Source organism: Anas platyrhynchos, chromosome 11 (assembly GCF_047663525.1).
Source record: "Anas platyrhynchos isolate ZD024472 breed Pekin duck chromosome 11, IASCAAS_PekinDuck_T2T, whole genome shotgun sequence".
In the NCBI taxonomy this organism is placed as follows: Eukaryota; Metazoa; Chordata; class Aves; order Anseriformes; family Anatidae; genus Anas; species Anas platyrhynchos.
In genome coordinates this window covers 5120278-5139444 of record NC_092597.1, presented here as the reverse complement: position 1 = coordinate 5139444, position 19167 = coordinate 5120278, and the positions used below count along the sequence as shown (strand labels likewise).

Sequence of the window (19167 nt, the reverse complement as noted above, 5' to 3'; positions counted from 1 at the left end):
ACATGCAATCAGTGACATGTGGTCGTACTAAGATGGTTTCTTGAATTGTACTTAATGTGTAAATATGCTGTCAGAGTACTTAGCTTTCATTGCATATGTTCCCGTATCAGAAAAATGTTTGTGCAAGCATTGCCCAAGTACTTGTTATACATGAACGGATATCTACTTGAGATGTCTCTGAAAATTAAATTCCAAATGTCAAGGTAAATCATCCCCCTCATTATAAAGATGACTTTATAATCTCCCCCCTCCCCCGAAAGTAACTAAGTAACTATGGGAAGAATTATTCTTAACCTGTAATCTCTATTAACATATTTTTTAAAATCAAAGCCATCTATATCACAAAAACTTTTAGAATAATATTCTACTTCAGGATAATGATCATAGTTGCTTGCATGATAATGGAGAAGTGATAGGTCATACATGAAACTTGAGGATTCAGCCTTTTCAAACTATGTGTATAAATGAAAATAAAATTTCCAATATAAAACTCTAAGTCTCAAAGACTGTATTGTACTGCTGTCATAATATCAAAGACTGGAAATTGATACCATGAGCTATAGAACTGACTAGAGATTGAAGGGTAGTGGTGAAAACCTTTTCTACCTAAGTTGTGCAACCAATATGCAAGTATCAGGATGTTCTTATGGGAAGGAAAAGTAAAATGAAATTGAAGTATGGTTTTTTTTGTTTGTTTGTTTTTTTTGACCTTAGAAAAGTCTGTGAAACAAAAATTACTGTGGGTTAAATCTTTTTTTTTCTTATATTTGTATAAAATTCCATTAGCCATGTGGGGTAGAACAGGATATAGGTTAAGCATTTCCAGAATCCATTTTTGCTTCTCCTTTGGATTCCTCAGATCTTACATCAGAGGTATTCCGTTCTTCCTTCCTTCCTAGAGTAAATGGCCAAGGATTAGAGGGAAGTTTTGCTTTACTGTACCTGCTACTCATTAACTAAGTGTCTGAGATACTGCAAGTGGACCGTGTGTAGTAATTGTCAACTGTGATGAATTGCTGTGCTTCTCCCAAAGGACAAAGAAGGGCCATTAATGTGAGGAGGAAGCATATTTTCTTCTTTCTTCAACAGAGTCAGTTGTGTGTCTTCCCAGGATTGTACCGGAAAGCTACAATTTTTTGTATCACTTCATGTTGAAAGGCTTTCCTTTTCAGTTAAAAAATAAAATAAAATTTTCTTTAGGTTTTTGTTATCTTAATGGCCTGAAAAGATACACATGCATGTAGGATGGAACTCAGATTTTTCCAGTGAACTCCTCATGACACTTTTTTTGGACAGTTACAAATACTGGCAGTTGTTTCCTTATTCTCAGTCAAAGTTCTTATAGCTGTTCTCAGCTTTGCTTTAAGGCCATGTGTATATCTTAAGCAAGATGTGCACTATACATATACTAAATGGCTTTGTTCAGAGTCTTACTAATAGGAATGTCCCTGTCACATGTATCTGCTTGGTCTGTGCAATCTCTTGTAGATTGTTTTCTGGCATTGAACTGACAGTGTATGTTTAAGCAAATATGTTTTAGTTTTTGCATCTGTGTTAGTAATTAATATATAGCTTTGGACTATTTCCAGTTAATTACAGGGATAACCAAGTTTTAACGACGTCTATACAATCAGCCATTTGGTGTAATTATGTATAGTATTTGAGAAAAACATTATTTGCAGAAACAGAACTTCTGTAAAATAACATGGGTATAGGTAAGATGAAACATTTGATTCCTTTTTTTTTTCTTCTATTTTGGGTCAAAATATCAGGTCTGTGTGAACCTTACTGTTAAAATGGAAAGGAATGGTATTTGGGTGAAACTGATTCATCCTTCAAGGCATCTCCCTTGTCTTCTATGCATGCTACTTTCTCAGGCAGCATTGGGTTTTGACAGCATTCTGGAAGATCTTGGCCATAGAAGGTAAATCTACATAGCAGGTAAGTCATAAAGGTAAACATGATAGATTCAGGGGAGTATATTAGAGATAGAAGGGCAATATATAACCTTTCCATCACTTAAACCCTATCTTGAAAGCACAAGCAGGATTTAGGTGACATGTCATCCCTGGACCAGTGCTTAGCACAAGGTGGATGTAATGCTTTGACTTCAGGGAAGTTGATATTCTGTGAAAATATTTTACTGCCTGCAAGGGATAGAGAGCTAGGACAATAATAATCTAGGACTTCCTTCCTCTGGGAATAAGCATAATTAGCGTGGAAATGTGTGTGCAGTCAGGCATATATTTATACATATATATATAAAATATATATTTATACGTAAATATTTTATTTACATGCACATATATGTGCTAAGGGGGAAGAGACAGCTGTTCCTCAGTCTGCTTTATAAAATGACTTCATTTCTTTATTAACAAAGCACGATTTATTCACACACGAGCCAGGAAAAATAGTGTCCTTTCCTCATCCTGCAGTTGTGTTATTGGTTTTCCCACCTCATGTGTGACTGGAATTGAGGTTGTCACCTCATTGTGGTTAGTTCCACACCTTTTTCAGGGTAAACAGTGTGTGAACTTGTATACACAGCATCTGAGCCAAGGCCTTTCTATAAACCAAACTTTAATTTGCTATTGTTTTGGCATTTATGAATGTGTTTGTGAGACCATGTGGGCTGGCTGTGGAAGACACTATAAAAACTAACATTGGAATGTCCATCTGGAGATGGTCTGTGTTATTTATGAAAACTTAGGGCCCAATCCTGCCACCTTCTCTCACGCTAACAATCTCACTGAGGTCAGCCAGTGATTATATTTCTTTAGGGATGACTTAATGTGCATAAAACTTTACTGGCAGTGATATATGGATGGAGTTTTCAAACTTAGGTGATTAGATAACCCATATCCACTGACATCAACTGGAAGTTGAAATGCTATCTGTGCCTTTGGAATTAAATAAAGATTAAGTTAGTATGAATTAGAGGAAAAGTCTTTGTATTTAGTTGTATCATTTATTTTGTAGCTATACACTGTAAGAACCTGGTTGTGGGAGTTGCCAAAGAAAATTAAAGGTGAGAAGTGGGTTGTAGCTTCTCCTACTGGTGTTAAGTCATTTTTAAAAACAAGGGTTTAAAGTGCAAATAAAACATAAAATTGGCAAAGAAGAAAAGATTTCTGATGAGCAATACTAAGGAGCTGGAGCAGTAATTAATGCTGTGAAAACAATATTAGGTTTAGATGCTGTTTTAATGGTAAGTTTTGTATTTTATGTAAATACTCTGAAACCTTATTTATTCTGATGACCTGAAGGGTTTTTTTTGTATTTGCACCATATTAGATGAACTACCTGTGTTATGAGATCGTATGTCAAGCAGATATAACTTGATAAATTTGCAGTAAAGGACTGAATATTTTGTATGCCAGTGCTATGTAGACTTGTACTTTCTTTGGAAATAGAGATCTTGATTTATGTAACTTTTAGCCAAATACATCACCTGCCCAACTGATAGAATTCTGGTCACTTAATTCAAATGGATTTAGCCTCTTGTTTGTTTGTTTATTTATTCTTTTACCATCACTGGTCCTGCAGTCTAAATTATGTGCTAGGATCTGTTCTAAGCACAACATCGCTAGTCGGTCAGGGGAGGTGATTGTCCTGCTCTACTCTGCGCTGGTGCAGCCTCACCTCAAGTGCTGCATACAGTTCTGGGCACCACAGTACAAGAAGGACATGAAACTGTTGGAGAGTGTCCAGAGGAGGGTGACAAAGATGGTGAAGGGCCTAGAGGGGAAGACACACGAGGAGCGTCTGAGGTCACTGGGCCTGTTCAGCCTGGAGAAGAGGAGGCTGAGGGGGGACCTCATTGCAGTCTACAACTTCCTCGCAAGAGGGAGTGGAGAGGCAGGTGACCTGTTCTCTGTAAACACCAGTGATAGGACCCATGGGAATGGTGTTAAGCTGAGGCAGGGGAGGTTTAGGCTGGACATCAGGAAGAGGTTCTTCACTGAGAGGGTGATTGCGCACTGGAACAGGCTCCCCAGTGAGGCAGTCACTGCACCAAGCCTGTCTGAATTTGAGAAGCGATTGGACTGTGCACTTAGTCACATGGTCTGAACTTTTGGGCAGACCTGTGCGATGCCAGGAGTTGGACTTGATGACCCTTACGGGTCCCTTCCAACTCAGGATATTCTATGATCTGTACTTTTTATAGTGAACATACTGAAATTGTAGTAGAGGTCAGCACAAGGCGAAACTGAATCTTGAATGAAATTCTAGTTTAAATTATTATTAGTACTAAATTTAATTAACCAAGCATGATATGTCTTGTGTCCAAGCTTAAATGAGGAACTAGAAGTGCATGATGCAACTTTGTTCAAGAAAAATGCAACTCTTGCCAGTATTATCCATCCAGCTCAGAACTCACACCTTCTAGAAAGACTTTATGCAAAGTTGCAGTTCTAGCAATGGAGTAAGTTGCTGAAGGATATGATGCCCTTAGCATGACAGCCAGTGTTTGCAGGGTACTACCAGACTACAGCATTAGTGCACTACTGATATTCTTATAATCTAGTGTTATCTGGAGTGTTGTTTGTTCTGCAGTAGGTTGTTCTACACCAGTAGAATAATCTCATAGAAGGAAGACTAGAATGTTGTCAGATTCTAGAACCTGCTTTCCAGATGGGCTGAAGTCTCCCTTACATGAAGTAAAAACACAGCTAGCAAAGGATGTTTTTTTTCTCACCAACAGGGGCATCCAGTCTAACCCAAAAAAGGAATTGAAAAAACCTGAATTAACCTAATCTTGGTCAGTGAAGTGATCTTCAATTTAGAAATTGGAGCACTGAGCTCTAGGGATACTACCCCTTTTTCTGACTTCTGCTTTACACCGGCAGTCCTAAAAAACTGGTTGTGACCCCTTTACCAAAAAATTGAACATTATATCTTGTATATCAGTTCTGTGTTTTTTTTTGTTTTGTTTTGTTTTGTTTTTTTTTTTGCTACTTAAGTATTACCCTTTTAATAAAATACACTAAATGTGTCCTTTCTAAGGACATAGGTATAAAAAAAAAACAGTTTTAGTAAATCTGTTGAAACATATGGTAAGAAAATCCATCAATAAGTGTGTCTTGTATTTGGCTTAGCTTTAACATGTCATATTTAACATATCCCTTTTTAATTATTTTTTCCATGATAATCTCTCATATAAATAGAACGGTAATATAAGATTATTTCCAAAGGAAAGCACGAACTGATCACAACATGCAAACAGGATTGTCTCGGTATTACATGTATATGTTCCACTCCAAGCTGTCTTTGAAGTTTCTGTGTTTATTTTGAGGCCTAGCCCTGGGGACAGTATGAATTGGGTAACTATTACTCCTCCTAAACTTACAGCCGCTGAAAAGTAAAGGTGCAAAATTCTCCTTGCTAGTTTTGAACTCCAGCTCCCCATGTAGTATCATGTTGCATTACTGACCAAACCATCTTTCAGTATAAGACACATTTTGAAACAATTCAGATTTGGAAATGATTTCAGAGCCAGTTAGATTTATATAAGAAACTCATTTAAAAAAACAAAACAAAAACAAAAACAAAAACAAACAAACAAAACTAAAACCCCCACAAACTACATTTTCTATCAGTTACTTAACGTACATAGGCTACACATTGAAATAGTTAAAATTTGTAGCAGTTCATCTCAAGCAGAATCAATTTGGTAAAGATATCAAACACAGGTGCTTCATTGAACAAGGTATGTTCACTGCCACTTGCTTGCTGCTTGCCACTGATAGTTTCTTCAGAAGTCATCTTGAAACAACTTTTCCTAACACTGCTTACGATTTTATAACACTCCACTATGGAGGTATAGAACAAATGTAGTTCTATGTTTTCTGCATTGTGTATAACATGTTATAACAAAGTAATTTTATGCATTTCTTTCCTGACACTCAAAGGTTAATGCTTTTACAATTGTACATCAAGGAAAACAGCAACAGGATATGTAAGCTGACTCAAACCACTAGTGGTTGGGTTTTTTGAATCTGAACAACAATCCAGGCCAAGATCTCATACTGCTTTATAGAAGACTTGTTCGATACAGAAGCTCAGCACTTACAGAGGTCTGCAGAGCAGCAGTTTGTTCTCCCTTCTTTCTGCTGCTATCATATGGGGGAAGACCCTCTCTGATACCTACGTTCTCACGCTGCTACTTGCTTGGAGTGCCCTGTAAGTCTTGATGTCACATCAGCTTTCAACCAGTCCCTGCCTTGATTCCATCATAACTGCCACATGTGCATGTTTATTTTCTTTTGTGCTGTTTATTTGCAGGCTTAGATATGACAAAGAAAGAAAAGGTAAAAGAGGTTCAGTCCTCCCTGCTATTTCCCACTTTTCTTTCACAGTGCTGTCACAACTGTTTTCCAATGATGATTCAGTTCCTAGTGTTTCTTGAGATCCTCAGCTTCACATCCTACATTGAGAAAGCTGGAACTATACTAGGATGCTGTTTTAAGAATGTGGTAGGGAAGAACAGAAAGGGTTAATATCTTATGTTTTAAGCTTTTTTTATGTCAAGGCTTCTGACATTATCCCAATGAAAAACCTCACTCTGGTTGTAATGAAACCAGCTTCAGACAGATGGTAACAGTGACACTTTTGTGCAAGTACCAACACAATTGGTGCGCCTGCCTGGTTGGCAGGCTTAGCACAAAGATGAAAACCAGCTACTTTGTGACCCCTGTCTAGTTAAAGATGGGAGGGAAGAGGTTGTTTTTTATGTTCCCTGCCAGGTTTTGCTCTCATGCTTTCAGGAAATCATCTACCAGTAATTTTTCCCTCTTAGAATAATAGTGACCCAGTAGAGAGCTCCATCTCCCAGTATTTCATATTTCCACACTTTCTATAGCCATACAGTCTATGGACCTTTTAACATACCTATTAAATATCTTATAAAGTGCCAGTCTTCAAATTTCTCTTTATTTCACCTCCTGGCAGTGAGTATCTAAGATGAATTAACTGTGGGAGCAAGTGAAAGCTAAATGAATTAGAAGCCTCTGTTTATGACTTAAAAAAAAAAAAAAAAAAAAAAAATGAGAGAGAGAGAGAAAGTGTGGATTATGCCACTGTTTAATTCTTCCAGCCTCCTTGGACTAAAACTTTTATTATTATTCTTGCTTGCGATATATCAATTATCAGTCTGTTTTGTTTATTGGGAAAACACAAGTGGCTAATGAACAAAACTGTGCAGAAATAAGCAGTTAATATGATCTGGATTATTGTCTGTCCATCCAAACTGAGATAATATAAAATGAGTAAACCATCCATTAACAGTGTAGGAAAAAAGTAAGCTTATGGTACTGCTACCACCTCAATATCAGAGAAAGCACAGAATAAGATTCAATAATGGTTACTAAAGAAGAAAAAGAGTACAGAACTCACATGCTGGTATTTAGAGAGCTTTGATGTGACCTTTTCATTCCCTGGTGGTTTTTAAACATTTGTGGTCAGAATAAACTGAAGCATTTTATACAATCCAGAAATTACCTTTTAAATTTCTCTCCATATTTGAGAAAGGGAAAAAAAAAAAAGTGAGGTGACATAAGATGGCAAGCAGCAAAGTAGATTGAAGATAAGCTGGGAGTTAGCTGACAGCAGCTGGGGATTTCCACTTTTCCAGAGGAAAGTGATCCTAGTTCAGTGCCATTAGAAAAATAATTCTACAGGAGAGGTGAATAAAATCCTTTAAACATATCACATCTGTGCTGAAGAATAAAGTGAAAAGATAATAATTGGTTGATGCATCTCTATACAAACAGTAGCTAAATATCAAGCTGTCATTTGATGATTATGTAAATAAGTATAGTTCTCTTTATATAAACATAATAAGTAATACAGAGTATACTGATCTGTAGCTGTACTGGAATCGTCTTGCTTTCTTAACTGTGTCCACTGCTGCAGTTACTGCTTTGTCCTGAATCTTCAGGGACACAGAACAAGACTTTGTCCTGTACCTTCAGAAAAAGCATGTGGTCTCATCTTTCCATCTTTGAATAGTTTTTCATCTGACATCAGTAAGATTTGAATCGGATCAGATATGAAGAAAGATCTTCATCCACAGTATAACAACTTGTTCCAGTGGATTTTTTTCCTTCATTTGTATCTATAAGGAAATTACTGCTGTGACCTTGCATTTCAAATTTCACTTGATAGGAAACATTTCCTACTTAGATATTTCTGAAGCCAAACTAGGTTTACAAAAAGATTATGTGTGGTGCTTGCAGCTGAAGGACACAGGACCTCATGACTTAAATTGTGCCTTTCAGTTTTGTATCTTTGTACCTTACTAAAAGCATTTTTTTTTTTTTTATATTGTTGTCAGAAGGAGATGAAGTTCAATTGAAGTTAAATCACTTTTTATGAGCTCAGCCACAGTGAAGCTAAGGGGGAACAATTACAAGTCATGATAATGTCAGCAGTCAATATTGTTTCTCTTTACAGAACTATAAACAAAATCATGAAACTAGTCTCTAAAAGGTCCCTGACAGCTCTGGTAAATTTAAACAATCTGGCTATGAAGATGAATAGTATTTTCCTGTCACATATTCTACCTCTCTTTCTGTCTGTGAAGCTATTCAAATCCAATTAACCTAGTGCCAAAACCTCCGGTTTCCCTGCAATAGCCTAACACAGGACTCTAAACAATGCTGATTTTTTTTTTTTTATTATTATTATTATTTTTAATATATAAGCTTCTCTTAAAATATTTGTTTTTAAAGTTTTTTACTTGCCTGTAGACCAAAAATAAATTATTACCTCGGGATTGTATGGCTGTGACAACAAAGCACATGGTATCCACAGGAGGAAAACAGTTTTTTAACTAATACAGAAAACGTGTTTTGCCCTGGGTCAACATGCATATCGGCATCTTTCAGTTTTGCCAGTCTTTTATTTTATTCCACTGGGTAAAATTTCACTTCAGTGAAGCCAGTGGAAATTTTGCCATTAACTGCACTGGGGATAGATTATTGCTCCTTTTTGTAAGTAAGCTAAAAATTACTTATTTTGTAGAGTTGGATAGGAATTCCCAGATCAACTGCCCATCTTGCCTGGTGCTACTGATAATGGACCAACTGTTTTGCCATCCATATCCAGATAGACAAGAGTTGCACTGGATGCACCTTGCAGTAACATTTAGACCAGTGACATTATATCAGTTGTTTATATCAGTTATAAAAAGTATCACTTTTAGATTAAAGAGGATTTTACAATGTGCTAGAGCTTAGTTTTATTTTAAATTTTGAAGGAGGTAAGAAAAAATGTTTTAAATAGGGAAGCTATGAAGATGGAAAAGTTTTCTGACTGTTAAATTTTGCTACGCAGACGTTCTTTGGCCAAATGCTGTAATGCTCTAAGAAACCCATAGTTAACTAGCCTGAAAAATGTTTTTTGAGGGTAAAGAAAAAAAAAAAAAAAGGTGGAAGCAAAACAAACTTAATACAACAACCTTCCCTTTCTCATTAACAAATATCTGCAGCAATTTGGAAAAAATCAGTGGTTCTTTCATTAATTCCCTAGTAAATCAAAACCAAACAAGCCAAACCAAGCCTTAGATGCTGCTAACAAAAAAAGAGAACCTGCTGTAACAAAGACATATATTCTTTTTTTTCTTTTTTAATATGTCATCTTTATTCTAGTGTGGTCCATATAGGTACAGAAAGTTTATGCAAAACATTTTCAAGAATATTTTCAAGAATGTCTTCTGGGCCACCTCCTGTTCTCTGAACAAACAATAAATTGAGAAGGCTTTTGAGCAATAGCTTATTGGGAGGAATAAGTAGTAGAGGAGTGCTTAAGAAGCACATAAATATGAATGCAACTTATATTTCGAAGGTTTACTTCCTTCTGAAGGTAACTGGAAGGTTTACCCTGTTTCCTAGTTCATGTAAAGTTCATATAATCATCAACTGGTTACTTTAGCAGGGGAATCTATGCTGCGAATTCCTGGAATAGCTGGGAGCAGATCTGTGCACTGTCCATGTTCTGTGCAAGCGTGCTGACAGTGAAGTATAGGCATGTTAGCTGATCCGCAGAAAAGAAAAATAAGATATTGCAGTTGCAGAAAGCACTTCATGCTATGAGCCTGCACCTTTGGTATGCATTCTTTTCCCAGCAATTGTCTTCCACCAAGCATTTAATTTTCAAATCATTGGTATAAATTGGATTGATGTTTGAATGTATTGTTTCTAGATTTATTGCTTTAAGATGTCAATTATAGCTATTGTTTATTTTATGAGGCTTCTATTAATTATCTAATTGGTTTACATTTTTATCTTAAGACGTTTTGGCTTTGCTCCTGTGATCTGTGTGCTGGCATCTGAGCTCGGGAGTATGTGGCATTTCATGCGTGTGCTTTTGCCACAGTAGTTTGAATCTTCTCATCTGAGAGTGTCACTACCTATCTACAAGATGTTCTGTTTACATGTTGTAGCTACAAATCAGTAGTGCTGTCAGCTGTTTTGGCAGGTATTTTACTGGTGAGATAATGGTGGCAGGACAAGTTTCTCCTGTGAAGGTACAGTTGGTACTGATGATGTTTACAAAGTAGGTTTTTGTGCTGGAAACCTGGACTACAACTTGAAGGTTGCTCAAGTCTCCCAACTGTCTTGAAGTCAAGTCTCTGAATACATTTATTTTTTTTTTGATCAGTACCTTTAAGTTTTCCCCAAGGGCTCAGGATTGGAGTGTTCCTAGGGTGGTCCCCAGGAGGATCTTGTACAAGATCCTCTTCTGCTTTGCAGGACACTACAGTATAGGACTCAAACTGTCTGTTCTCACCTGCTTTAATACAGTGCATGCGAGGGAAATAAAATTTGCTAGTGAATGTATTAGATTTCTGTTTTGATTTCTGCCTTATTTATTTATTCATTTATTTTTGGCAAGTGCTTGATCAATTTCAATAATTTTAAATGTAAAAATGCATTAAATCACATCATGCCTTAGAGGGACATTCGTTGATTTTAAGGATCTTAAAACAGTCTATTTTTTTTCATTCTAAGGCTGAACTCTGCATTCTGATACCCTTCTCAGTGTACCTGTCAATTCATGTCTGAGAAGAGCTTTAGTAAAGGAAAACAGTTAGATACCTGGACAAATCAGGATTAGCATCTTTTGTTAACAAAGTTTATATTAAAATCTATATCCTGTGATATAGTGACTCTAGCAATGTTTTGTTTAACTTTTTATCCAGCTTATTTCTACCTTATCTAGTTTCTACATATAGCACGGTTTATATGAATGACCACTTGCTCTTATTACCTAACTCACCTGTTTAACTGTGCTGCATTATTGAGATAAGTTTTTATAGTACTTCAGGGAAGTAAAAATAATATATATAGTTTGTAGCCACTGATGCTCTTTTAAAGTTCAAGTGCTTTTGAAGATAAAGCATATTGCAGACACAACAAGTGATGGAGGAAGTGATCATTGAATACACTTTACTATCTGTTTGATCTCTCTAGATGCTGATAATCACCAGTGACATTACTGGGCTGGATGCAGCAGAAGTTACAAAGCAAGGGGTGTTAGAGGATCTGATAGTAGGCAGAGTAAGAAAATATGGCTTATAATCTAAAATAACGTTTAACACTAAAATATTATGGTCAAAGTTCTGCTCTCATTTGCACTGAAGGATATCCTTTGAAAACAATTTTTTGAGGTTTATCTAATGTATTGCACTCAGGAGTTGTGACTTAGAATTTTTACTTGACTTATTATGAATTATCATACATTTTTGATCACTGATTTGCATATTCAGAAGAAAGAAAACATAATTAAACACTGGAATATGTTTCTTTCTGAATTCCCAGGCTCAACTTTAGCCAAACACCTCCTTCCTCCTGTCTCCTTCCTAATCTCAAGTTCCCTCTTTTTCCACACATTTATCCTTGGTCCTTCTCATTTCCTTTGACTATGGAGTTGTGTGTAACATGTTCTGTCTACTAGGGTCACCCACATGCCATAGCTCCTTGCGGCTGTCCCTGCCTCAGCAGCAGTCATCCCTGGGCTGCAGTCACTCAGGATTGCCCCTGGCATGGATTGCCTGCTTCTAAGATCATCTTCCCAGCAGCAGGAGTCAAGAAAAAAAAAAAAAAGCCTCAAGAATATATCGAAGCAGAACTGGTATTATTTATCAAACAGTATAAAGACTTGGATATTGATATTAGTACAGCTCTTATACCACATTAGATATTGCTTATAACTATTGCAGAGCTTAAACGTATGTTTGTCCCTGCCAATATAATACGCGTAGTGAAATTAGCACTTATCTAGATATTCATATGCAATATGATTTTTTTTTTTTTTTTCTGGAAGCATCAGAAGTATTATATATCTACTCAATCATTTTCTTTGTTTCTAGTTAGTAAACCAAACAAGATTAATAATTCTTTCTTAAATATGCAGGTGGGGAGGAAAGCTCCAAATCTAATCACTACGAGGATGAAAGAACAATGAGTAACTGTGGAGCTAAGGCTGGAGGTACAGCAGAAATGACTTATCCTGGATAACTTTACATGTGTAATGTGCGTAGATTGCACTGCAGCATTTAGAAATAACTGACATGCAGGGGGAATACAAGTAATCTGTTATAGTAATTAAGACAGTCTTTTTCCATGAAGACACAGTAGATCTGTTAAGGAATTCTTACCTATGTGTTGTGGAGTACTAAAGCAGAGTTTTTTTCTTTCATAAGTAATGAAACCACAAACTGGAATATTACCCAGACACCAACATTCCATCTTTGAATGTTTTATGCATTGTGACTTTTATAAGCACGGTAACATCATCTTTAACAATAATACCAAAAATGCCCATAAATTCATCCCTAGAGCTTTATTAATAAGACTTTTGAGCTGTCCACTTCCAAATAGAGAAAAGAGTAAATTTTTAGAAGATATTGTTCAGTGTCACTGTTTTACAGTTTTATAATATAAATGATAAATTTCAACTCAAGATTATTGTTTCTAGATGAAGATGAAGTTCAGATGTGAATTGGAAAAGTCATGTCATATATATATTGGTGACATGATATAAAGGTATGATTATTTGTCTATTGAAATATTGTCTAAACAATTTTCATTTTGCTTTTTTTTTTTCCAGAACAATGCTGTCCAAAATGTGAGACTGTTTTCAAAAAAAAATGTGAAGGTGTAATCAATCTTAAACTTTTCTGTCATTATCTCTTCAGGGGTCACATTTCCAACTTAGTTACAGCGATGTTTTTCTTTTTAAATGGAAGATTATTTTTTCTGTAATGCTCTGGTTCATACAGTTAAAACCTGAAGAATGGCAAATATAATGAAACTGATGAAATCAAGGCTGTTAATAAACTTGCTGGCTTACAGTGATGTTCTAGAAGGGCCTACCATTGTCCCTTGATTTTGCATCTCCAGGGTTTTGTGCTAAATTGATTGTCAAAAGAGTTTTAAATCATTAATGCTTGGGTTTGATTAAAGATAGTGAAGTTTGCATAATTCCCAACTCTACAGTTTGCAGAACTGATGAGAAATTTGCTATCGCTGTTTAATTTAATGGAAAATGGCCAGTTTTGTCTTTTCCTCTGGGGGAAAGAAATATTTCTGTTATTTTTCTGTTTAAAATTTGAAGTTCTTAGTTTTCATGTAGATTTTTCCAAGCTTAAGTATTTCTCTTACTGAACCATTTCCAAGTATGTTGTTCTGGGTCAGGTTGTTTCTGTTGACATTCATCATTGACATCATTGACATATAATCAACAGTTTGGATATTGCTTGCATCTTCTCCCCATGTGTGCTGCTTAGATTTTTCTGCCTGGACTTCATGTGTCATGTTGCTCTGGTGTTGGTATAGCACTGGGCTTTTTAGGCACACAGGTGGTCTGCTTGTATGCCATATGGCTCAATGGCTTGCTCTATAGTTTAAATATCCAGCTTACATAGTGGGAAAATTTACCCAAGGTGTGGGATTCCAGCATGAAAATAAACCAAATACTATCGTGCATAATGAGGAAAAATCTTCTACACTCCTTTTATTTTCTGCTTTACTCTCATTGGTAATAGCTGCAGTGCTTCACTTTTTCTTCTTTGTAGTACTGTCATCTCTTTTCCTTTGTAAAGAGCCATTATTTAAAGCAACTAAAAATGCTGTGTACACTAATTTTCCTGAGGAGGAAAAGGTAAGGCATCTTCCATTAGGAACCAACTTGGGAAGTGGGGCATAAAGCAATAGCAGAATACTTGCAGTATTCATTGTCTGTTTTCCTTCAGATAGCAGATATACGCACCGGCCTATTCTGGCAATCTAGATGAAAAGAACATTCCAACCAAAACCTTTTCAATTTTACATTGTTTTGACTTCTGTGGTTGCCATACTTACTTATCATGATATTGTTATGACTTCCTTTAAGATGTGTGTGCACATGTATGAACACATGTGGCTGCATATGGGATGAACTTGCAACTGCAATGTCCAGATGGCTATCGTGGAATGACGCAATGAAAAGAAATAATCATTTAGAGTATCCTGTTCAAGATCAGAATTCAGTGTAAGTTGTTTTCAGAGCATGGCATTAGAATTCTTCAGTGTTTTTTGATGGTGTACATTCATAATAATATGAAAGGATGTTAAAGAAACATGATCTTCATCCAGATATACTTGCAAAGACTTTAAATATGAAGGTACCTATATCTTCTTCCTTGGGGTTGACTGGAGTACAGTTAATCTGGGAAACACATTGTGCAATGTGATTCTTATCAGACAATCGTGAGGTGTTTTCAAATTTGAAGTAGTAGTTGATTTCTTATCCTAAAAATAAGGACCATATGGTTTTGTGACTAGTTCCCTGACTGGCCTCCCAGCTCATTTGGTCTCTGGCTTCCTGACAAAATTGCTGGCTTTCTTTGGTCATGCATCAGAGTAAGCTATTCGTTTTAAACAGAACCTTAACTTGTAAAACAAAGCTTTAGTAACTCATGTCTACAGTAATATGCAAATCTGATTTACTAGCATGTATAAAACAGGCATCAGATCTGTGGAGGACATGTGAAATTTTTCCAAGATAATACATGAAAGCTTTGACAACTATTTATTTTTCTTTCTCATCAGGGCGTGGTGAACACTGGTTACACAGACTTGCCAAGTATAATGGCTACTCAAGCCAGTAGCATTTATTCCAATAACATCTTGAAATTATTAAAGCTATTTCTCCTGACAAAGAATATTTTCAGTTTGAATGAAAGGATGATTTAGATTATGGGGCTATTGATCACGTCATTAGAAGAATTTTGGTAATGAAGGCGAGTTTCAACACCACTTAAATTTTTTTGATTATAAAATTAAATGTATTGTATGAAAGCAGAGATTTTTTTAGTGAGTTTAACCAATCCATGAAAAACCATTACTCATAGTCCATATGATAATGTGAACTGAGTTTCTTGCATGTTTCGAATACTGAAATAGGGCAAAAATATATTTACAAAAACTTTACACGAAAATCAATGTTGCACTTTGAACTTGTGTTTTTTAAAGAATACATTACTGAGAGTCGGCACATCTGCTGAGCTACTAAAAGGTACTTTAAGAAATGTAACTTCAAGTGTCAGATAGTTTATGGACTCAACAATGTGTTGAACGAAGGTGCTATGGTAAGTAGAAATAGGTGAGCTGCATGTGATGCTCATAAGGACTTGAAGTAGTGCAAGTACTAGAAATGTCAAATGGTTTGACACTTTCATTTCTCTGCCAAGGTCAGGAAAGGTAGGGCATCATTGCTTATAAGGGCATAGTGTTCTTCTATTGAAGCAAGCAGGCATTTAGCCTCAGAATATGAAATGGATTTCAACCCTGATATGACAGCGTTAAGCTAGGTCCTGCATAGTCTCTGTAGTAGCAGTAGCCTGTATACCTTCCTACATCCTTTGACCCCTTATTCTGGGGAACTGAAAAGGAAATAGATATGCAGTTAATATGGGAGTCAGCTGTGAAATATACAAAAAATTAGATTTGCCCTTATGATGGCTGTGACTGACTAAATGCAAGATATTTATTTAGACAGACAGACCTTTTCAGTTATTTTTATTCTGGATGTAATAGAAAGTAAGCTTTAATTTCTGTTGTCATGGCGAGTTAAGATTGACAGGAATCTGTATCTGCCTGCAGGTAGCATTAAACCAAAGTACATTCATGCTAAACAAATGTTGGCAGGCTGGAATTACTGTTTGGCTAAGGAAGTGTTTGTAAGGAGAAGCATATTCATGTCAGTTTTTAAGGAATGTAGCATAGGACTTCATTTTTCTCATTTAATCTTTGGGAGGGCAGAGCAAGGCATGATGGGGTTTGTTCTTTTTCTCTGAAGCATTAAGTATACTATGTCTGACACATACCAAGCCAAATTTGGTGCAGTAAGTACATGATGGTTTTTACAACTGACTGACTTCAATGATCAGTACTATTTTACAGGAAAAGGTTATTTCTATTGGTATAAGGTAAGGGCCAAATCTGGTTCTATTTACTCACGTGAGTAATCCTACTAATTTCAGAAGGATATATGAGTAGCCATGACAACTTTGAATTGAGAACTTCTGAACGGTCAGTCATGATATAAAGAAAAGCCAGATGCTGTAGAAATCCGTCATGATCGTGTTGTTCCGTAACAAGAAGATAGGGTCTGATTTCTAGAACCTTTCCCCAAAACAGCATCCCATCCTACACCAATGTTAAAAAATAAATAAATAAAATAGCCACACTTTTAATCAAGGAAGATGATGACCATGGCTGGAATTTATATAGAATGTACAAGGGAATACATTGATCTTTGTTGTAGTCAGTTTGGCATTTAAATATTACAAATAATTACATAGAAATAAAATGAGCTCCAAAAGGTAATGTGGCTTAACATTGAAAAGTAGCAGACAGTGGTAAGCTAGGGTTGCTAATATATCACGTTGTTTTCCAACTCATTGAAAGATTTAAAATTCAACTTTTCAAGCTCCTTGGTGAATCATTGTATACCTCTTGTTAACAACAAACTTCTGATATTAATTATATGTGCAATAAAGAGCCAATATGATATAGGTTAGCAATCCAATCCAGTGCCAATTGAAATTAACATAGACTGTTTTCAAAAGCTTTTGAATCAGGGCCTGTATATACTGCATAACTCCAGATGTCATTATCTGTGTTGAAATGCATGTATGAAATGAAAATGAATCATATAGCAAGGTTTTGATTATGTTGAATAACATTTTCCTCATAAACAAGATCAAGTCTTTTCACATTAACTCCCTTTAAAAACAATGATAGAATGAAAAAAAAAAAGTAATATAAATGTTAACAGAAAAGGATGCATGTAGCACATCTTTTCAAGAGTTCATGACCTTCAAAGCTACCATACAAAGTGAGTAACATTAGAAATGTCTATTAGCTCAAGAAAAGCAATTTTTTTTCCCATTTGGTACAGGAGCTTGGTCTTAAAGGAATAAAAGAGTGAAAGAAGTCCATTTCAGTTAGTGAATCATTCTATAGCCAAATTTTGCGCTGTATCTAAAAGATCTTTCTTACTGCCTCCTGACATCACTGACTTGGAATGTGTCATCCAAAGTATCATCTTTTTCATGCCTGAGTTTCAAGATCTATTTTCTTTTATTAATATCAGACAAATTTTGTACAAGTTTTAAAGTTTTGATTACAACTTCCTAAAATGATAACCTAACCAAAAATTAATCCCCTGTGACATAGACAGACTCTTGTATTATTACTACATTGGGTTTTGTCTTGGTAAGAGAAATTCATATTGGTACATTCATTTGCTTAGAGTATACTTGGGTATATTTTAACAAAACATTGTGCAAGTGATGACAAAATGTGTCTCCAAGTAAAATATTGTATTATTTTGGATTAATGAAATGATCTCGTCTTTTCCTAAAGAGGGAAAAACATTTCCTTAAACTCCCAACACATATGGTCAAATGGACTAGTACTGGGAGCAATAATATTTTCTCCCAAGGAAGTATTGTTGAACTATTTGTGTGGTCTGCATCTTTTAATAATGTTCAGATGATACAGTGTAGTCTGTATTCCTACTAAAGCAATAAAGGTTGTGAGAAGTCACTGGGGAATTTGACATATTTCTTCTTCTTCCCTTTTTATTTAAACGAACAGAACAATTTCTCCATATTTGCCCAACTGAAGAGATGTTGTTTGGCAGCCCCATATGCATTTGTAGGACTCTGCAGTCTCCACTTCATACCCAGGTTGACAAAGATTCTGTTATTCCAAAACTAGTTTTCTGGCAAAAGCAGGGTATAGAAGTTAGGCATGTAAAAGCATGGGCAGGAAACAGAATCACAGAACTGTAGGGGTTGGAAGGGACCTCGAAAGATCATCGGGTCCAACCCCCCTGCCAAAGCAGGTTCCTCAGAGCAGGCTGCCCAGGTAGGCGTCCAGACAGAATATCTCCAGAGAAGGAGACTCCACAACCTCCCTAGGCAGCCTGTTCCAATGCTCTGTCACTCTCACCCTGAAGAAGTTCTTTTGCATGTCAGTGCGGAACTTCCTGTGCTCTAACTTGCAGCCATTGCCTCTTGTTCCATCCCCACAAACCACTGAGAAGAGGTTGGCTACATCCTTCTGTCCCCCACCCCTCAGATATTTATATACATTGATGAGATCCCCTCTCAGTCTTCTCTTCTCCAGGTTGAACAGACCCAGGTCTCTCAGCCTTTCCTCATAGGGAAGATGCTCCAGGCCCCGTATCTTCTTTGTGGCCCTCCACTGGACTCTTTCCAGGAGATCCCTGTCTTTCTTGTACTGGGGAGCCCAGAACTGGATACAGTACTCCAGGTGAGGCCTGACCAGGGCAGAGTAGAGGGGGAGGATCACCTCCCTTGACCTACTGGCCACACTCCTTTTAATGCACGCCAGGATCCCATTGGCCCTCTTGGCCACCAGCGCACACTGCTGGCTCATGGTCAACCTTTCGTCCACCAGGTCCTTCTCAGAGCTCCTCTCCAGCAGGTCATCCCCCAGCCTGTACTGATACATGTGGTTCCTTCCCAGGTGCAGGACTCTACACTTGCTCTTATTAAACCTCATTTGGTTTCTTTCTGCCCATCTCTGCAGCCTGTCCAGGTCTCGCTGAATGGCAGCACAGCCTTCTGGCGTGTCAGCCACTCCTCCC

At 36.6% G+C, this 19167-nt stretch overlaps 1 long non-coding RNA gene across 2 annotated transcripts in view; it reads left to right on the top strand.

Annotated features, from left to right (window-relative positions):
• Positions 1 to 18098, top strand: part of LOC110352705 (uncharacterized) — an 84311-nt gene extending 66213 nt beyond the window's left edge. The window contains exons 5-9 of one of the 2 annotated variants that reach the window (XR_011812012.1): positions 1773 to 1924; positions 11475 to 11561; positions 12418 to 12492; positions 12982 to 13049; positions 14398 to 18098. This is a non-coding gene — a long non-coding RNA (uncharacterized lncRNA). Of the gene's footprint in view, positions 1 to 1772; positions 1925 to 11474; positions 11562 to 12417; positions 12493 to 12981; positions 13050 to 13113; positions 14367 to 14397 lie in introns of those variants that run through there. The other variant, XR_005268708.2, reaches the window with a different exon arrangement.
• The last annotated feature ends 1069 nt before the right edge of the window (positions 18099 to 19167 follow it).